The following is a 20124-nucleotide window of genomic DNA, read 5'->3' on the forward strand; positions in this document are numbered from 1 at the left end:
AAAACACAGCCCTTCCTCCTGCACACCCTGGAAGCCTCTCACAGCATCCATCCTCACTTTGCCAGGGTCTGATGAAGTTTCAGAGCACCACCACTGCTCACCAGCATCCCAAAGCTGTCCCCAACGCAGGGCAGCAGCACATACCCACAAGGCATCAACAGTAGCACACCAAAGCAGGCAATAGCTGGTGCAACCTCTTAGCACCCTTGGCTGGTCAAGCACAGGGATACAGTACAGCACAGGGTATTTCTCAACTTGGAACTCACAGAACCTTTTTTGCAGCACAGAAAACAGCAGCTCCTGCCCAGGGCAGGCCCATACTCAGGCCAAACCCCTCACGTCTCTCTTTACACCAAGCCCCGTGTCCTGGGACATGACTTGCCTGGGGTTCCCATGGCTGGAGAGCATCCTCTTGTCACCAGAGCAGAGCAGCACAGCCCAGTCCTGCAGGGTCCGAGTCCCAAAGCCCCGAACGGGGAGGGGCCGCCTCTATTTGAAGGCTCTTGAGTTGCCTGGTTACACCTGGGTGTTAATGAAACCCCTGCTCAGGTGGGCAGCAGAAATTAATCCCACCTGAGAGCTTCTCCCGCTGCTTGGCTCATAGCTGTTAAAGCGGCACGCACAGGCGCACCCACGTTGGAGACAGGGCTCCAAACTAATTAGCACATGCACAGCCACTCATTACTGTTATTGCTGTGACATTATTAATTTCCCCACCTCTCACCTTCAGCTTTGCAGTCGCTTCATTTCAGTCAGCGTTAGCATCGGGAGATGGAAATGAAACGCAAGCGTTTATCCCGGAGCCACACAGCCCTTTCCCTCCTCCTCCCGCTCCATGGCGCCCCGTCCCTGTGTGCCATGATCCTGGCATTCCCAGCCTGGGTCAGACCCCAGAAGCTGGGGTGGCTGCAGGCAGGGAGGGAGCTGCATCCTCCACAGTGCGGCAGCCAAGCAGGGAGAAAGGATGCAGCAGCTGACATCTATTTGTTGGGAGTCATTAGCTGCTCTCTGCCACCAATCTATTACCATAAACTTAAGCTTCCATATTCCTTCATTTTAAATGAATTTTCACATCGTCTTTCCAAAGGAGCTCTGCCTCCAGTCAGCTCCCCTTTATCTAATAATGCTATGCAAATATTTTGTTAGATTTCAATGAAATATGTCAAAAACTATTACCCAGTGCATTAGCTCAGCATCAGCGGCGAGGCTCCGGTCCCTGCCACCGGCAGGCTGCCACTCATCATGCCCTGTGACAACGCAGGATGAGGGGCTCCTGCCCCATTGCCATCAGTGTGAGGGTCACTGAGGCAGGTCGTGCTCTCACCAGGGTGAGAGGCACAGCAGGGGGCTGCTCTCCCATCACCCCACCGTGCCCAAGCTCCCACAGCTCCATGGGGCCGCAGCTGCCCCTTGGACCCGATCCACAGCCACACAGATGCTTGTCGCAGGAGGGCGGACCATCAGAGTGACCCCTGGGGTACGTGGCCACTAGATGTGAATGGCACCGCAAGCTTTGCTGGGGATGCTCCTTCAGCCAGGGCCTCGCTTGCTGCAGCTCTCCCTTTGCTTCCCTGCTGTGGGAATATTGGGTGCTTGGAAAACAGCTCCATGGACACAGATTGATTTATTATGTACCCTACGTGCACTTGCAAAGATCCATCATCCTGCCTTTCCCTGCCCCCCGGCCCAGCAGAGCATCAGCGCTGTCTGTGCAAGGCTTCACTCCAACCGTGCTCACAGCACCAACACCTGCACAAGGGTGAAGAGCTGGTGTTGGAGCTGAGGAACCAGCGCAGGAGGCAAACGCGGCTCTGTCCCCTGTCCCCACTGCCCAGTACTGAAGGCTGCCTTGGACATAGCCCATGGGGAGGGAGGATTCCTGCCCAGCTTGCTGCCCTCTCCTCATTCCTTGGACAGCATTCCCTCTCTGCAGGGCCCGCGGTGCTCCAGCCATCAGCTTCTCAGTGGTTTATTTGGTGATCACTGCTCTTGACTGTGGTGATTTGCTCCTTCCCTTCCCACCCCAAGTACCCATTTCTAGGAGCAGGGCAACTCTTTAACCCAGGAGGCACATGCCTGACTCTTGCAAGCCGAAGGGCAGACACTTCTGTGTAAATCACCTGCCTTTGATTTCCAGCAGGCACAGCTGTGGTACCAGTGCTACAGCTCTCCTCCTGCCTCCCCTCAGCTTGCTATGGCCAAAGGACACAGTGAGCCATCCTCCCCCCACACACACACGCAGACACCCCCTCCTGACCCCAAACCTGGCTCTACAGGCTGGGTTTTCCAAGCCCTTTCTGGTGTTTCATTGGCATTCCGCAGGCCCGGAGCGCTCCCTGAGGAGCCGGGATGTTTGTCTTCAAAAAGCCTTTTTTTTTTCCCCAGCAAATGTTTTAAAGTACAAATTTCGACCTCACCGAGGCGAGGGCAGGAGGAGCAGCCCCGCGACGCTGCACCTCCTGTGCCCTGCTCTGGCCCCAGCAGCGTGCGCAGGGACCTGGGTCTGCCCCAGTCCCACAGCGGCCCCATCCTCCCCCCGCTGCCCATCTCTTGCACTGGCACCAAATTAAATAACTGCAACTCCCTTTTTATTTTCCATTTGACAGTAACGTATTGCAAATGCAGCCAGTTTTGACATCCTAATATTCCGGCTTGTGTCCCTTGGGATAAACACATCATCTGTTATCTGAGCAAATGATTTGTGCCGGGACAGTGGGGAGCAGGGAAACGGAGCAGGCAGAGCGGGGCAGGAGCAGAGCATCCCACCCAGCCTGTGCCACGGTCCAGGCAGAGCATCTCAGCGGGTGCTGCTGAGGACAGGGAGGAGCACGTCCTCACCCTGCCAGGGATGGACATCCCTGCGCCCTGAGCACGGGGTTAACCACCCGCAGGTCACATCCTTGCCAGGGTGAGGAGGGAAAGCGCTGACAGGCGGGTGCGCAGGGCAAGGCTGGGAGCAGCGAGTGCAGCCGCAGTGATTAGCAGGGTGACGGCACCGCTGCCAACAGCAGGGCAATGGCGCAGCTCCAGCCGGTGCCTTCCTTCCACCTCTGCCTCGCTGACTTTTGTCTGCCCGGGCCCATGCAGAGCCCCGTGCCCGCTGCTGAGCCCACACCACATCTCCTGGTCCTGCCATCCAAGGGGCTGCTCTCTGGGATCCCCCCCGGGCAGGGGCTGCCTTGGGAGGCCGGCAGCGTGTCCATCCCACCACCACAGCAACAGAGCGCTTGTCACCGGGCTAATTTCATTAGGCAGCATTTCAAATGGCTAATTTCGTTCCGGTAATGAGCACATTGGAGGGATCTCACATCTGGTTTTAAGGCACTTACAGAAGGCGGAGCAAGGTGGTGTGACCCGTGGTGTGGAATGGTGGGGATGGGAGCTGGGAAAGCAGAGGTATCCGTGCAGCAGCTCCAACAGAGCCTGCTCCGGGCTGGGAGCCTGGAGTAGAGAGCAGCTCATGACCAATGCAACCTGCATTATCCCGTGGGATGCGTGCTGGGATCAGGCAGCCGCATGTCCTGGTTTTCACCTCTCAGGATGCGTTGGAGCCGGCACACAGGGCGGGCAATGATCCCATCCCTGAAATATTAGCTGTGGCTTTTTCTGCACATGTTTCTTTTTAGCCCTTAATGCTAGCTCCATCCACTCCTCACTGTTTCCCATGGAAAGGTTCACAGGGCTTAGGCTGTATCAAAAAATCCATGGATTATTTTGCTATATATTTAAGGCAAGAAAGTGGTGGAGCTTTATCAGAAATCCTTTCAGCAAGCAGGACACAACCGTGGCTCATAGCTCAGCAAATACAGGCTCTTTTAGTTCTCTTCCCAACACAGCTCTCCTGCACTTGCTCCGCTGAGGAAATTGTTGGCTGTTACTTAATCAAAGGCAGGAGCTGATTCCCACCTATGTACCCGACCTCCCCCTGCACCCGATAGCCAGCCTCCCGCCAGCTCTAATCCAGGTATCCATGCCGTGCCCCCTTGCCCTCACAGACCCTCCTTGGACCACCCGCATCCCCCAGCCATGCTCCCCGCCAGCCCACCAAGGTCTTGGCTGTGCAGCCTGCGGCCAGCTTGGCAATCACTGGGAATCCTGGGAATAACGAGGCCTGGCTCCGTTCGCTCCGGCTGAAACAGCTTTTTTATACAAGGGGCAGCCTGCTTCAGTGATGGATGGACATCGGCACAGGGAAGGGAAGGATCCACGGCACTCCAGAAGCATTCCGGGCATCCTCAGCCAGGGCATCTCATGGGGGACATCAGGATGAGACGATAACCTCGGCACTGAACCCATATTACAGGTCCTGCCACCTTGTGCTGCTCCTCTCACCTTTCCTGCCCCTCCTGCATGCTGCTGTGAGCCTTGATGTTAAAATCTGCAAGGTGGGAAGAAAGAGGCTTGGTGCCCATGAGTATTCCGGAGGAGGAGATGGATTTAGCGTATGAGACATGTGCAGAGGGATTTGCTAGGGAATTATTTATGGTGGTAACAAGCAAGCACTCATTTAGCTTATATTTTACACTATACAAACAAGGCGTTGAGCTCTGGAAGTTAAGGCAGTAATGCCACTCTAAATTAAATTCATCAGTGCCTTAATGAAGATCTATATTTAGTTCTTAATTAAGGAGAGCAGAGCTGAGGGTTGGGCGCTGCGCAGGGAGCGATCCTGCGCGGGCTGGGCACTCAGTGAGCCACGGGCCCGGTTCGTGGGATGCCTCTGGGAAGTCTGGGAGGGAAAAGTTAACTCGGCAGCCGTGGGACCAGGAAAGCAGCCGAGGACGTGGCTTTCTCCTCCTGCCTCCCCTGCGCCCGCTTAATCAGCGGCTACAGCGTGGCTTTGATCCCAGAAATCAAACCCCCTGTCTGGTGGGTGACTTGATGTTATGCTAATCCGGGCTGATTGAGCTGAGATAATTACACTTCATCCAGGTTTCCTGGGAGCGCTGAATAAATATTGATGTGCACACGTCCGTCCCCCCCGCCCCGCTCAGGTACGTACGGTGCAGAGCTCTTGGCCGGCTCCAGGCTGCCTTGGATGAACCAGGATGGACAGCAGGACCGAGGTCCCTGCTGGTGGCCCTCCCAGCACAGGAATCAGGCCCACGCTCCCTTTCAGCTGCTGAGGGCTCCTTGTGCTGCCTCATTCCCCATGGAGAGGCGCTGCCGGGACGCTTCTGCCCAGGATGCTGCGGCGGAGGCAGTGGCACCGGGATGCTCCAGTCTGGTGTCCGGGAGCCGGCAGCAAGAGGCCACCGGAGCCAACCAGGGAGCGAAAGGCATGCGAGGAAACAAGCTAATCAAATTATACATTCCTAAGAAGCGTTTATGAGCTGTGTGCATTCTTTAATCTTAATTAGAAATCTCAGCAGCTCCTGCCGGCTCTGTAATCAAGGTTTGAGCGTGGCTGACCCCCATCGCACTCACCTTGAGTGTCTCCAGCAGGTATCTGGGGAGGAGCTGGGGAGAACCCAGCTCCTTGTGGTGGGGAAGCCTGGGGGTGCGGAGCCCGCCACCAGGGGTGATGATGAGTGTTATGGCTGAGCTCTAATTAAACAGCCTGAGCTGACAGATCCAGAGCCCCTCCTAATCCTGATCATTTGGCTCAATAACAATGGCAAATAAACATGATTTCCTTCTGCTCACCACAAGGGATCAGCCTGGACGGAGGTTTCTGGCAGCGCAGGGCAGGATGCAGTGGGATGGCCTGCTACGGGATGCTGGATTGAAGCAGCATTTGGGATTACCCCGAGCTGTCCCGTCCCTGAGGCAGACCCTCCTGTCCTGCCCGGTACGGACAAGTTCCCGCTGGGAGAAAACAGATGTTGGTGCAACTGGAGAGCCTGTGCTCATTGGGAAAGCAAAGGCTGGGCTGGCACTGCCTGGTAAACACAACACGCTGTACACAGGCCCTCTGCAAACACGGGTGCCCTCGGAGCATCGGTGGGCAGCGCTCGCTGCCTCTTCATTAGCGCCGAGTGCAAACAGAAAGCCGTTTGCTTACTGCGGATTCCAGCTTGAGCTAAGCAAATTTGGAGAGGGATAGTCAAACAAGGGAGCTGCCTGCCTGGCTGCGGGCTCACAGCCGCAGGCACACATGCACCAATCCCTGCAGCCTCACAAGAGCCAGCTCCAACTTGGTTTTCCCCACTAAGCTGACGCAAAGGGTGCATTTTAGGGGTGCAGGGGCCCAGAGGAGCCGGCGGAGCCCCCGGGATGGTGCCTGCATTGGTGGGGCTGCAGCGGCGGCTGGGCTGGCATCACTGGAGGAGCAATGAAAGCAGCCCTGCCTCCTGCCATCGCCCGGGGGCTTGTTTTTGCTCTCACTCCTCTGGTTTGGATGCCTTCCAGTGTTTCGTGCTCTGCCAGCCCCTCCCACCGAGAGCTGCGCGCTTCCCAGCCCACCCCCTGTGTATATAAATACATATATATGTATAGGCAACAGGCACACTTTACAGCAACCATAAATAAACACAGAGCTGCTCTCTATTTTGTGAGCAGGAAGAGCTTGCTGCCTGCCTGAGCTCTGCCAGATGGGACAGGAGCAGTAACGGGGGCGAGAAGGGGCTGGTTTCACCGGGAAGGACTGGGCTGGCACATCCTGCACCCCACACTGCGATTCGAGGCGATGCTGGGCCCTGGATTGCCACGATTCCTTTCAAGCCCGGGAGCGAACAAGTGATGGGAACAAACCCTGGTGTGACTCTGAGCAACGCAGCCAAAACCCTGTGAGGAGAAGCCACGGGGCGCTGCATCCCGGGTGCTGCCTTGCACAGCTGCTAATGAGCGATGAAGGCAGAGCTCGAGCAGTAATTAAAGCTCCCGACACCGCCTCCACGTCCTCGGCGCTAATGACTGCAGTGGCTCATGGTGCTGGTGGCACCGCGCAATGGTACCCAGTGCGTGGCATCCCCCTGCGCCACCAGAGACCCCACAGGCGCATCCCACCCCTCTAACACTGGGGGAAAGGCAGGAGGGTTCGTCAGCATCTTTGCTGCTAGTCACGCTAGTAGATAAATAAGTGTGGGGGGAGAAACATCCCAGTGAACATGAGTAATGGCCCAGGAATGAGCAACCCGAGATAAAACTGAATAATAACATGTCAAAAACTACATGATGTGGGTTTTTATTCCCCAGCCGAGTTTCCTTCCTGCTAATCCATCACTGCAGAAGATGCAAGATTACTGCTTTCAGAAAAAACTCCGGGAGATAAATGTGAGTAAATTAGGGTTTATTATATTATTTAGGACAATATGATTTCCAGCATCCCCTTATTAAATTATTTATGCCCTTGGCAGTGGCTCGGCTGGACAATGGCCCTCCCCAGCAGCATCCCCTGTGTGCTGGGTGGCTGCAGTGGTGCATGAGGTGGGGATGGTCGCAGTGACAGCCTCGCCTGAGCCATGGCGTCACATCAGCGGGGATATCAGCCAGGATGGGTCTATGGGTTTGGTATCATCCTGCCTGCTCCTACTGTGCAGCCCCCAAGGGGTGGCATCCCCCACGCATTGGAAAGGGGAGCTCCCCTACCACCACTTAACGCAGTGACAAATGAGCCCCATCGCACTCTTCTCCCTCCCCGCTGGCTCTTAAACAAGTTGCTGGGCACTTTGGGGTAAACTGCCGCAAAATGACAGTCACATCCATAATGAAAGGCTTGTCCTCCTGAGGGGAGGCTGGCAGGAGCCCGCGCCCCGCTGCAAGGCAGATGTACCCCGTATTTAAATGCAGCGGCAGAGATGCTCGCTGCTGTCTGGCCTTTCTATTAGCGCGCCGCAAAGCCTGGTGGATAGGTCAGCTCTGTCAGCGGCGAGAGGAGACGCGAGGCCGGGACAAGCCAAGCAGGTAGGGAAAGGTGAACTTCGTCACGGCAAGGAAAAGGGGCTGCTGACAGAGGCAGAGGTGCTTAATGAGCAGCCCGCTCCTCCGTGCAGCACTGACATCTCAAGCAAGCCCCCTGTGCCACGGCTGGCATCCCATGGGAGGCGGGCAGGGAGGCAGCGCAATGGGCTCTGTCTCTCACTGGGCATCCACCACCGTGCATCTGCCAACTGGCTTCCAGAGCCAGGCGCCGGCACTGCCGGCCAGAGGGTGCAAAGCTCAGCCGGACTCTTGGAGCAGAGCTGGACAAAAAGGGGTGGAAGGAGGAGGTGGAGCTGATGGTGTCTGCGGGCCCCGCTGCTCTGCTCACCCTGCACTTCCCCGGGCAGGGCAGTGCCACGGTAACCATGGGCACCCGGCCCCGTCCCTGCTCCCAGCCCCTGGCAGCAGCATCACTTGAGGTCCCCACCACGAGCAGCCACGTCACGGCTGCCACCAAGCCCCTCCGCTCCGGCAGCGCGGCGGCATTCCCTGTCGGGAGCTCCCGGGGCAGCTAAGCAGAGCGGAGCTGACAGGAGGATCGCCCGCTCCCGTGATTGTGTTTACTCCCAAACCTGGGCCGACGCAGTTGTCGGTGCGCATCATTAATCTTCCTCTACAGTCCCTTCCCCATCTGCTCCCACTTTTTAATGAACTGCCACTTGCCACACTCAATAACATCAGCGCTTCGCAGCGAGAGGGGGAAGGAAGTCGGAGCCACGCAGGGAGGGAGGGGACGGCACCGGAGAGATGCGCTTTGCTCCGGGAAGATGCCGTCTCATCCACATGGACAAAGGATTCCCGGCATCCCTCCCTGAGACCCTTGTTGGGCTGTCTTGCCCCTGAGCAAGTTACTCATAACCACATCAGACCGCGGCGAGCGCGAGCACGCGGCGCACGATGTCAGCCCAGGTTTGATCCCAGCTCCGCTGTTCTACACGATTATTTTCGGCGCATGAATACCGCAGGCAGCTCCGAGGTTGTAGTTTTCCAGCTTGCTGGCAGCTCTGGGGATTCATCCCATTTTAGGCTATTACCTTCTGATTACTTTCCTTGGCAGCCAACCACTTTGGAGCTGGCAAATAAACAATAGGGAAGAGTGCGATGGGGAGCTTAGCTTTCAAATTACACTTTTCAATCATTTGTCACACCAAAAGTAGGGTGAGAGTTTAATACAGAACTCAAAAGCCTGAAGGGCTGAGCGGGGAGGGGTTGCTTACATCGAAGGTGTTGAGTTTGGGTGGAGCTTGGAAACTTCATCTCTGCTTCTCCAGCTTTCCATCTGTGGTCGCAGCCAGTGCAGCACGGCAGGACCTGCTGGAAAAGCCCCGCGCCCGGGAACAGCACTGGGACAGCCTGGAGAGGGACAGAAACCTGGTCAGGCATCACCCATTGAGGGGAAGGACATGGTGGAGCATCCCAACACGCCTACGGGGACGTCCCTGGTGATGGGAGGGATGGTGTGGGACGCAGAGCTGCCCGCTCACGCTAATCCTTAGGCATTTGTTGCCTTAACATTACTTGCGATCAGACCATCTCCCGTTAATGTGGATCTAATGTAGAAATCCATAGAGTCATTTGGTATTAATTACACGCTGCCGCTATATTACAGGGATTGCTTCGTGTTTATTGCTCTCTGCCATCAACTGAGGAGAGGTGGCTGCAGCCACACCACCTCCCTGCACAGGACCCGAGCTAGGCACCCGGGCAGGGCAATGGGTGAGAGCAGCCCCTTGCCAGCACCCACCCCTCACCGTGAGCCAGGTTTTCTACAGCAAGCTGGAGAAGATGCTTTTGGAGGCAGGAGAATGCTGCCTCTGCCTCAGCATCCTCCCCCAAGCTGTTTCAGCCCTGTCTCGTTATTCAGGCTCGCGGTCCCTCTGCCCACATGTCAGATGAGAGAGAAGAATAGAAATCGCTCCCCAAAGTTCACAACCCATCACTCCGCCTTTCAGAAATACAAGCAGAAATGGCAAAGCAGTAGGGGGAAAATCCATTTCTTTCGAGATGATCTTTCCTTGGAACATGTCCTGTTGATCTGCAGGCGGGGAAAGGCGGGTGTGTGTGTCTGAGATAGAGGAATCAGATCTGTCTAAACTCTCCTCCACTCCAAACTCCCCCCTTCAAAAGAGCTTTGAGAACAGGAAAAGCCTCCAGGGAGAAGTCTCTGCTGTTTGAAGACCTTTCCCGGCCAACGCGGCCCCTGGGGACCAGCTCCTCCGCACAGGGGCTTGGAGCCGGCCTCACCCGGGGCCACGGGGGGCACGGAGCGGCCGCGGGGTGTAATTAAGCGCAATTAAAGCGGGCGGGGAGGCGCGGGCGCGGCGCAGGCTGGGGACGCGCCGGTGCAGCACTGCCACCTCCCGTCCGCGCTGCCGCGGGGACAGCCCGGGGGTGCCCGCGCAGCATCCCCATCGCAGGGGGGCCGTGACAGGGCTCTGGGCCCCTCCGCCTGCATTTACACTGCCCTCGGAGCATCCCTGCCTCCGGCTCCCGCACGGGACCCCTCCGGTACCGCGGGACCAGCGGGGGTTTTTGCTGCTCTCGCTGGTGTGGGAAGGGGAAGGCAGCTCTCAACCAAACCGGGGAGAAACGAGCCCTTCCTCAGAAAGAAAAGGGGAAAAACAAGCAGCGTGACCTATAAACATCTGCTCATGTTCCCCTCCTGTTATTGCAGAGCGAGAAGCCAGAGTTATTTCAGGCTTCTCATACATCTGGAAAAGGCTTTGGGGGTTGTTTTTACTTCTCTCCCCACCCTGCAATCACTTTTCAGGCTGCAACAACTGAAAGATCACACAGAAAGGATGACAGGGTTACATCTCTGTCGTTGTTCGAGGTGATGGCGTGTGCAATGGGGAGCTCTGGCTCAGGGCAGCACCTCCAGCGACGGGGACAGGCAGAGACACACAGGGGGGGCCCGGGGGGGAAGGTGCGGGAGAACCAGGAAAGGCAAAGAGAAACACACCCCAAATGGTGAACGGCATCGGGAAATCCCGCTGGGAGCTCAGGAGAGGAGAGGGAAGCAGTTTGTGTAACCTTGGAGACGGAGACGAGGAGCCTGAAGAGGAGGGAGCGCGGTGCCAGGCGGCACGGCAGCGGTGTGGGCACCAGGATGGGCAGTACCACAGAAGGGGTTGGCAAGGAGGGAGCTCCCAGAGCTGCCCTGCAATGAGGGTGAGAAGGACATAGCCCACAGAGGGTCCAGAGGAGCATGAAGGGGGGCTGTGGAGAACCCATTTAGTGGATAGAGAGCAGAGGGTGAGGCAGAGGAGATAGCGGGAGAAGAAAAGCGAGGGTGGGACAATAAAGGGAGCGGAGAGGAGAAAAGAGGAGAGATCAGATATGAAACACGGCAGAGCAAGGACAAAAGCTGTAAAGAGGCAGCACCAGCCCTCCAGCCACCACGACAGCCAGAACTGTGTCTTGTTAAGCACTGCATCTGATTTGATAAATCCCAGCCATCACCGCACAGCTTCTCCAGAGGCAGCGATGGCTGCAGGGCCCTCAGAACCTGGGCTGACTTGTTCTTGCCTTACTTTCCATCCAGCCCATCCCGTTCATTCTTTGTTCTGCTTGGCAGAAACCCCTTTGCATAAACCACCAGATTCTCTCCTGCCCGATCACAAACCCAGCGAGGGACCCCTTCACTGAGTCACTCCTAGGGGCCCCAGCCACAGCGCGCCCGCTGCTGATGCACACACCGGAGAGACCAAGGGCTGAGGGGGCTAGAAGACAGCGCACGCCGGGTTGGGTCCATCCATCACTTCTGGGAGAGATCCATGTTCCTCTGTACTCACTCAGGGCAGAGCTATTTCAAAAGAATGCTTAAAAATACCCAACCCACAAGACTAGGGACACTCTGGGAGCAAGCAGTGGCCTTGCCATGCCAGGCTAATGAAGGCTGTGCAGCGAGGCAGTGGCTGGTCCCGCCCCACAAGCACCAGGGCAGCACGAGTGATGGCACCAGGGCAGGTGACAGCGCTGGGAACAGGCTCCAGGAGCAGTGTCACCTCCTGCCTCATACCCGTGAGCAGGTCTGATGGTGGCCATGTCTCCTCCTGGGCTCTGGAGCTCCAGCCACACCACCTCTGCAAGGGACAGCTCAGTTAACAGAGGGCATCAAACAGCCCGCAATTAGCTCTCAATCTTAATTATGCACAACACTGATGAGCTCACCAACTTAATCTAATTAGTCTGCAGAGCTCAATGGCCTGGCCCTTTTTCTCAAATAATGTTCTATGTAACACTATTATCCCTTTGGAGATGACCCCTTCGCTGATGCGACTTGTCAGCAGGGCACAGCGCTGCCACAGCCTCCCATGGCACACACACACCGGGCACCGGCACCCCCATTGCCTCTTGTCCCCAGGGATGCCAGGCTCAGGGAGCAGCCCCATGCATCCACTCTGCCCTTGTAAGGGCCCTCTGGGCTTGGCAGGGTTGAGATTCAAGCCACTGTCCCCCCGCCTTTAACAAGGCCCCCAAAATGCCATCGGCTGCTGGCGTGGGGAGCCCCCGATGCTGCAGCCATGGCCTCCTGCGCCCAGGCAGTGCTTCCAGGAAGCTGCCCTCGCCCGCTCCCTGAGCAGGAATCAATGAAATCCCCTAAAAGCTCATAACTCGGAGGTAATTATAAGAAGCATCAATTACCCGGCGATGCGGGTTTCATGAATTCAGTGCATTTGCATAGTGATCAATTCAGGCAGGTCCTCTCCGGGTCCCTGGAGGAAGTTAGGACATTGTTCTGCGCGCTATTGATTTTACAATGTAAAACCAAAGCGCGCTCTCCTCTTATTCAGAGCTGCTCATTCAGCCATATTAACTTTCAGATCATTTATTTTTGTATGTCTTTCAACTCTGTTTGTTGCTATCACACAAATGCAGGGTATTACATTGTAGAGAATAATTGAATCAATACAGTCATGGTACTCTGGGTCTCACAGGCTCGCAGGAGTGTGCGAGCTGGCAGGAGCCCATGAGCAGCCTGAGAAGGGGGTTTTAACCTTTCCTGTTATTAAAACACTTGCCTGGCTATATATTAACTTTCTGCATCCTGTGGCTGCTGTTGTTTCACCTGTATTGGTGCAGGAGACGCCAGCACCAAGATGAATATGCAGAGAGGCCAATTGGGTGCTCTCCAAGCATCCCCGCGTCCTTAGAGGGATGTGGTGGGGCTCCATCTCAGCTCTCCTTTCCTCTCTGTCCTTCTTGGTGGCCACAAGCAAACGGGGGAGAGAGGAAGAAGCCCTTTCAAATGAAAAGCTGCCACATAAAGGAAGAATCCTCCTTCAGATTCGAGCGGCTCTGAAAAGAGACAGGTTTTAATTCTGCTTCCCCTCCCACTGGGATATTAGACAGCTAAATAGCAGCGCGCCTGTTTCCTTCAGATAACCGGCTCCCAAAGAGCACCGTAATTGTCCCCGGCCTCTCTCCGGCGCCGCACAGAGCAGGTCATTTACAGCCCCGCACCCGCAGCCAAACACAAACCCATTTCCAAGGGAGATTTCTATTCTTATCTGGGCTCTGCAAGAGGGGCGCGAGCGGCCCCTGTTAATTGCGGCTTCGATGGCTGTTGGAGGAGGCTTCTAATCAGCGCCGCAAAAGGCTGGGGCTCTGCATCGCGCCTGTACCCATCGCACCGGGCACTGCCGGGCTCAGGGAGCAGCACCCACATAAAGAAGGGAAGATGCCCATGAACACCCCCAGGGTGATGGAAGGTGCCCCGGAGCAGGCTGCCCTCAACACTGGACCTGTGGTACCCAGCGGTGCCGCAGGTGCTCCCCAGTGATGCAGCGTCTTGTAAGCACGCTGGCTCGTCTGCTGCAATATCCTCCAGCAAATCAAGCAGCCCCTTCTTGGGATGTTTTCAATCTGTTTTATGTTGATTTTAATTAAAGAATTTGAAACTGAACAAACAGTTCGTAGCAGGTGGCCACACAAGTGTGAAATAAGCAAACTGCTCTATCTGCCACAAACTCCACCAGTAAATTCCTTCAAATTAATCCCAGCCTCCGAGAGGCTGCGACTCCGTCTAAGTGCTGTGCAAGCTGGCCTCGGCCCTTCTCCAAATATTTACCCTCATCCCAGCACCAGAAGTGGGATGTCGAGTACCTGCATCAGCAGGGCTGCTGCCCCCTTACCTTTGCTCCATCCCATGACGGAAGGAGGGTGGATTTCCTGCTGGGAATAACTGCACCCCAGATTTGGGAGCAGCTCCTGCCACTGGCATTAACCCTACACCCATCCTTATCCTCATCCTCCTCTGGGTATCACATCTCACCCATGCATCCCTGCTCCGCTTGAGGACCGTCCCCTGCATAACCTTGACAGTACCGAGGCAGTGGAAGGGCCCTTGTCCACGTAACAGGCTCTGCATACTGATGGTCCCTGGGGAAGACAGAACCACAGATGCCCACAAGCTTTTCTTCTTGCAAGGCTGAGACAGAGACAACTCAGGGAGGGAGAAAAAGCACAAAGAGGAAACAAAGGCACGCGCTCCTCTTCATCTCACACCTTGCCCTCTGTCAGGAATCCTACCAGCATCTTTAGGACGGGGACCTTGTGCCCTCGCATGATGCCCATGTTCTCCCTTGATGCTCGAGACCCCCTTGGCCCAGTACGTGCTGATGCCAACAGCCCGAAGCCCTCTGCTTCCTGTGCAGGGAGGCTTTGGGGCTCTCATCCTTTCCCCTCCTCCCCTGTCCCTCCAGCCTCAGCATGAAGGGATCAGGCAAAGGTGAGGAGCACTCACCTGGGTGCTGTGGGAAGTTGGCAGCTACCACCGCATCCCAGCCCCGGAGCCATGGAGCAGGAGGTGATCAGCTCCGTGCTCCCTCCTTTCAGCAGGAGACATAACTGGCCACCAGCTCCTTTTCCCCCTGCAGCATTCCCAGCATGTTCATTCCATTTCTCCTGCTTGCCTCCCCCCCCAGTGACCCCAGCCAGGACACCAGAGCCATGCTCCCCGTCAGCTGGTGCCCTCGGGAGCATCACTACAACACGTTCTGCTTTCCTGGGATTACCCTCGGGTTTCCTTCTCCTCCCCTCCATAAATATGGATGCACAGCTGCTGCCGGGAAGAGTCAATGCAAACAAAAAGGGGCAGGCTGCGAGCCCCGTGCTTCCCTCCTGGGCTGCTTCCATCCGGGATTCAGGCGGGTTGGAGGTGGGGAGGCGGAGCAGGATTGTTCTCCCCGAGCACCATGCTCAGGTGTGTGCAGACATGAAACAAAACAACACTAACATAGGCATGGGGAAGAGCCCAGCATGTACCAGGGAAGCAGGCAGCCACCCTGCGCCCAGGTCTGGGAGGAGGCATCGAGATGAAACAGCTTTAACACCTTCCCCAAAGGCCTCATCCAGTGCCTCATCCCAACAGCTCCTCCTGCCCTTTAAAGGCAAGGATATGCTCTACTCCATACATTAATCTCCTCATCACCAAATTAATTTCCATCTCAGTTACAGCATGTTCAGACTCTATTAGTAAATCGTGTCCTAGCTGCTTAGCAACTTTTGTTGTAAGAATCCTATTAGATCACGTTTCAAACCGGCAGAGATGGAAGAGCTATTATCTTAATAAGTTAAACATTAAAGGCACTACGGTGGAGACAGGATTGCTCCCGCTGCTCACAGCCGTGCACAGCCTGGTACACAGAGCACGGCAGGGACCCCAACCCGCGCCCCGAGCATCCCATCACACCCAGGCAGGGCCGCAGTGTGGCACGGAGCTGCTGCGCTCCTCCGGGCTGGTTACGGCAGTGACACACGGGGTGAGCTGTGTCGTGGCTGGATGCACACATATGCTGATAAGGAAGAATAATAACTTGTCAAAGATATATATGATATGTGTTTTCTTTGCAGACAGAATATATATTGGGATAATTCATCAACGGACTCGCCTGGCACTGGCCAGAACAGAGAAAGAATCACAGTAAGAAGCAGTCAAGGCAGAACCCCCCCTTGGCTTCTTATTGTACCAAGCCATAAGCCCAGCTCAACGGGGGTAAAGCAAAGCGGCTTCCCTCCAGCCCCAGTGGAAACCTGCCTGCAAGGAGCAAGTGCTTGGCCCTATTTCTATATGCTACAAACAGGGGTGAGTGTTGAGAGGAAGGTCCTGGGCAGCCCCAAGGAAAGAGTGGAGCAGAGAAGGGGCAGGAGGTGCCACCAGGACTATTCCCATGCACAGCCCCATCGCATGGCCCTGTGCAGAGCTGCAAGCCAAGGACCCGCTCCCGAAGCAGTAAATGGGGATCAATGTTCTGGATAATTTTATGATGCAGAAACACGCAGCCTAATTCCATCTTCAGCGAAGGGAACAAATGCATCGCTGCTTGCTCCCTTCTTCTTTCTTCCCCTCCTTCCGCCTGCGTTCGATGCCGCTCCATGTGGCAACATCAAACGGTCTCAGAATATTTTAGCTCCTGTAAAATATTTATATTCCAAAGCAAGGAAGGAAATTGGTCTCTTCCGAGCCATGTAAACACATCCCTCCTTCCAGCTGGATCCTGGCAGCGGAGGAGCCACACACCTGCACGCCGCTGCTCCGGGTACCACAGCCGAGCATCACCGGGATGGCAAGGACCAAGGGTCCAGCACTGGAGGAGCAAGGGGAGGCCGAGGCACCCCTGCCTCCGTCCAACTGGAGATGAATTGAGCACTGCCATTAAAATGTCACCAGGCAAATTATTAAGTGAAGGTAAACCACTTCCGCGCCTCAAAAGCAAAGGCAATCAGTCCCACGCATGTCCCCCTAGGAAATTATGTGGAGTAATTAATCAAAAGGCTAATGAGAAATGTGTTTTCTTCCCCAGCTTAACACCGCATCATATTCTTATTAGCCAAGGTTATTACAATAGTAATCATGCATGCTCCGAGTTCAGATTGGGTTTTTTTGCTCCACTGCCACCAATTTAGAAAGCCATTAATGGGAAAGATAAACCCCGACACACAAAGCAGCCCTTTGTGTCTGTGCACCCGCCACCATCTGTGTGCTGCCACCCAATTACAGCCACAAGTGCTGGCCACGGTGGGACCTGCAGCCACACGGTGCATGGAGCCCGTTCCCGGGGTGGGAATGAAGTCCTGGACAACAGGAGAAGCTGTGGATGTGCAGACACGGGAAGCACATGGTCTGTGAGTGCTGCGGTTCTCGCTGTGTCAGCACATCTGGCCCCACTGTACAGATGCTGGAAGTGGGACCTGCGTTGTTCCGTGGATCTGGCTGTAAGTGGGTGATGTTTTGGGAGCGATGGGTCCCCCCTGCACCATCTGCCCATCCCACAGCCCCAAAGTGCACAGTCAGCAGCACGGTGAAGGGAAAAGCATCCCTGCGTGCTATTCAGCATTAAATAACCCAGCCCCCTACAGAGAGAGGGGAGAAGAATGAGTCTGACAAAAACTACAAAGATTTCCTATGCCAAGTTAAAAATGCATTGACCTGATTAGCTGGCTGGAGAGATGCTGAGCCAGAGCGGAGCAGGGAAACCCAGGCTCACAGCAACAGCAGAGCACAGAGGACTTCAGTGCAGGAGGGATCTCGCACCTCCCCTTCACAGCTCCGCCTTGGGGCTCAATGTGTGAGAGGCAAAGGGTTGGAGCCCCACTCCTGCCCACCCAGGGGATGCCACTGATGCTCTGCACTGCATTGCTTGTCCCTCTGCCTCCCTGGGACGCCGCTGGAGAAGGTAGCACGAGCTCTGCAGGATGTCTGGCAGCTCCCCTTTGATGTGTGGATTAATGAGAACTGACACCGCTGGAGCGGAGCCTTCAGAAGCCCAAAGGCAGGGCCTGGGGCGAGACTGGAGGGGACAACGCGCTCTGTGCGCTCCCTTTGATTGCTCCGTGCTTAGCCCCAACGAGAGGCGAGGCAGCGGCGTGGGGCTGGAGCCGTGGCTCTGCTTGGAGCTGGCTGGCTTCAGCTTGTGCTGTGGCACCCCTGAGAGCCCCGGCGGGTCCCACGGAGCTGCAGCACTGCGGATGGCTCTGCCAAGGCACCCCTGGCACATCATGCAAGCAGCAGCATCCCAGCAAGAGGCAGGGCCTGAGGCACTGGGACACCCAGTGCTGCTTCCATGCTTGTGGCTGGCTCCCTCCTATTGCTGCCTAACCATGGGGCTCACCTGAGTGGCGCCGGCTGGGAGAAGGATGCAGCGTCCCCATGTCCCCTGCCTGGGACAGGGCTCTTCTTCTCTAGGTTGAAGACATCATAGCACTTGAGCAGGATGGATCCGACACAGCGCTGGCCCTGCTCTGCTCGATTGAGCACACACGGAAAGAAACAACAGCATCACCATCAAAGTGCTCCAAGGAGAAGCTGATCCAAAGTCCTTCCTAATCTGTTATTGGAATAACCTCCTCTGCTCACAATGAGCAGGACAAGGAAGGCCGCATCACGAGCGGCAGCCAAGAGGTTCTCTTCCCCACCTTGCAGTTGCAGTGGGGGTCCCTGCTGCAGCTTGTGCTCTCTGCACCTGCAGTCAATGTCCCCATCGGAAAGGGGTCCTTGGGGGACCACAGTGGGGTGTTTGCCCCTGCACCCACCACCCAAAGCGGTGGCACTGCAGAGCCTTGGGTGCCTGCAGCTCCGCAGCCCCTCTCTGAGCCCCTCTCTGAGCCCTTAAAGAAGAAATCTATTAGCTGGTAATTACCTGCAGGCTGGAACACTCCAGTTTTATTACGGCGATAAAGCACTCCACAATTATCATCTGTGATTCCTGCTGTAGGGTGTTTACTCTTAGAGCAACACCTGATTTATGGCTGCAGCAGCCCGGAGCTGAGATGCCAGGCAGGCAGAGGTCCTGCACAGGCACTGCCCAGGCTGCTTGACTGATGGAGTTACCACTTCTGAAGAGTCTCCAAACTAAATATGGATGCACATCTGCCTCCGCTTAGGTGTAACAAATGGTTAGAGACTGGGTTAAATTACCCCAGAACTGGGTCCATACCAGCTACCCCGATTGTGGCCTGGGGGACCTATCATGGCCTGCAAAAGGAAATGCTGCAGACTTAACTTTTCACCAGTGTTGTGCAGATGAAGTCCTCCACAGCCTTCTCATGGAGAGGATGAGCAGCCACTCCCCAGGAGCCCCTTCTCCATGCACAGGGACCCGGCCCTGACCCTGAGGCAGTTGCAGGACCCATGGGACACAGGGAAACCGAGGCCCAGGGAGCTTCCCATGCCCCACGTGCGCAGCAGTACCCACACCTTGAGCCCCATTCCTCAGTGCCCGGCACTAATCACCAGCTAACACATCTCAACCATGTTTATCTCCATCCAGGCTGCTTTTCAATTTGATTATTTATCTCCCATTTAGCCTTTGACAGATCAAAGGCTCAGCGGAGGGGAAGCAGAGCCGGGCCGCGCATGGAAATGAGCCTTGATACATAATTAATTAACATAAAACAGTTTCATTAGGAGGTGGTGTTACGTTCCAGTTTTTCTTCAACATTTAAGCTGTGTTAGGAGCAGGAGGGAAAAGGCAGCTCTGGGGAACCCTGGGCCTGGCATGGCCCATGCCAGTGGCCACGCTCAGCTCCCGCATCCTCTCCGGGATGGACCGGAGCGCATCCCCTCTTCCCTAATCGCCTGCAATGTCTCCTAGCCTTGATTATTAATCTGTTTTCAATTCTATTAAGAGATAGCCAGGAGAAAGAGTATCAATTTTAGATTAACAAGGTTATTAGCACTTAATTATGTGAGGTGCCTTTGTAATTGAAAAGGAAAAGAGGAAGCGCCATAAATATCCCCAGCCCCTGAGCTCCTGGGGGTTTGCGGGTGGCTCTTTATTCACGAGGCTCTGGAACCATAAATATTAAACATCTCGTGAAACAGATTACAAGGCAGAGAGAGGATGCCCTCTGGATATTCCGGCGTGGAATGCTCTTGCATTAACAAATATTCATTAACTGGGATCTGCAAAGTTATTTCCACCAAGACGCGGCAAATGAGCAGGAGAGAGAGGTTATTGGAAAAAAAGGGAGTCTAGAGTAAATATTATTAGTAATTTTTATCTCCGTGTGTCCCTAATTATGGAATAATTAGGGAAAGTGCACATATGCATATACAATCACTAACCTGTCACTCTTGGGATATTCATTCCAGCCCTGCAGCAGGATGGAGGCAGCGGGAGAAGCGATCCTCCTCCAAAATGAACTGGGGGCCCTCTGCCCCGAGGTACCCCACCACAGCCCCATCGCTGTGCTTCACGGGACACACACATCAGGCCCTTCTGAGTACCCATGACTGGGATTGCTGCTGGTTAGAGA

The sequence above is a fragment of the Pezoporus wallicus genome, unplaced genomic scaffold, assembly GCF_028554395.1.
Source record: "Pezoporus wallicus isolate ANWC-B61680 ecotype Strahan unplaced genomic scaffold, APGP_CSIRO_Pwel_v1 contig_7819, whole genome shotgun sequence".
Classification (NCBI taxonomy): Eukaryota; Metazoa; Chordata; class Aves; order Psittaciformes; family Psittacidae; genus Pezoporus; species Pezoporus wallicus.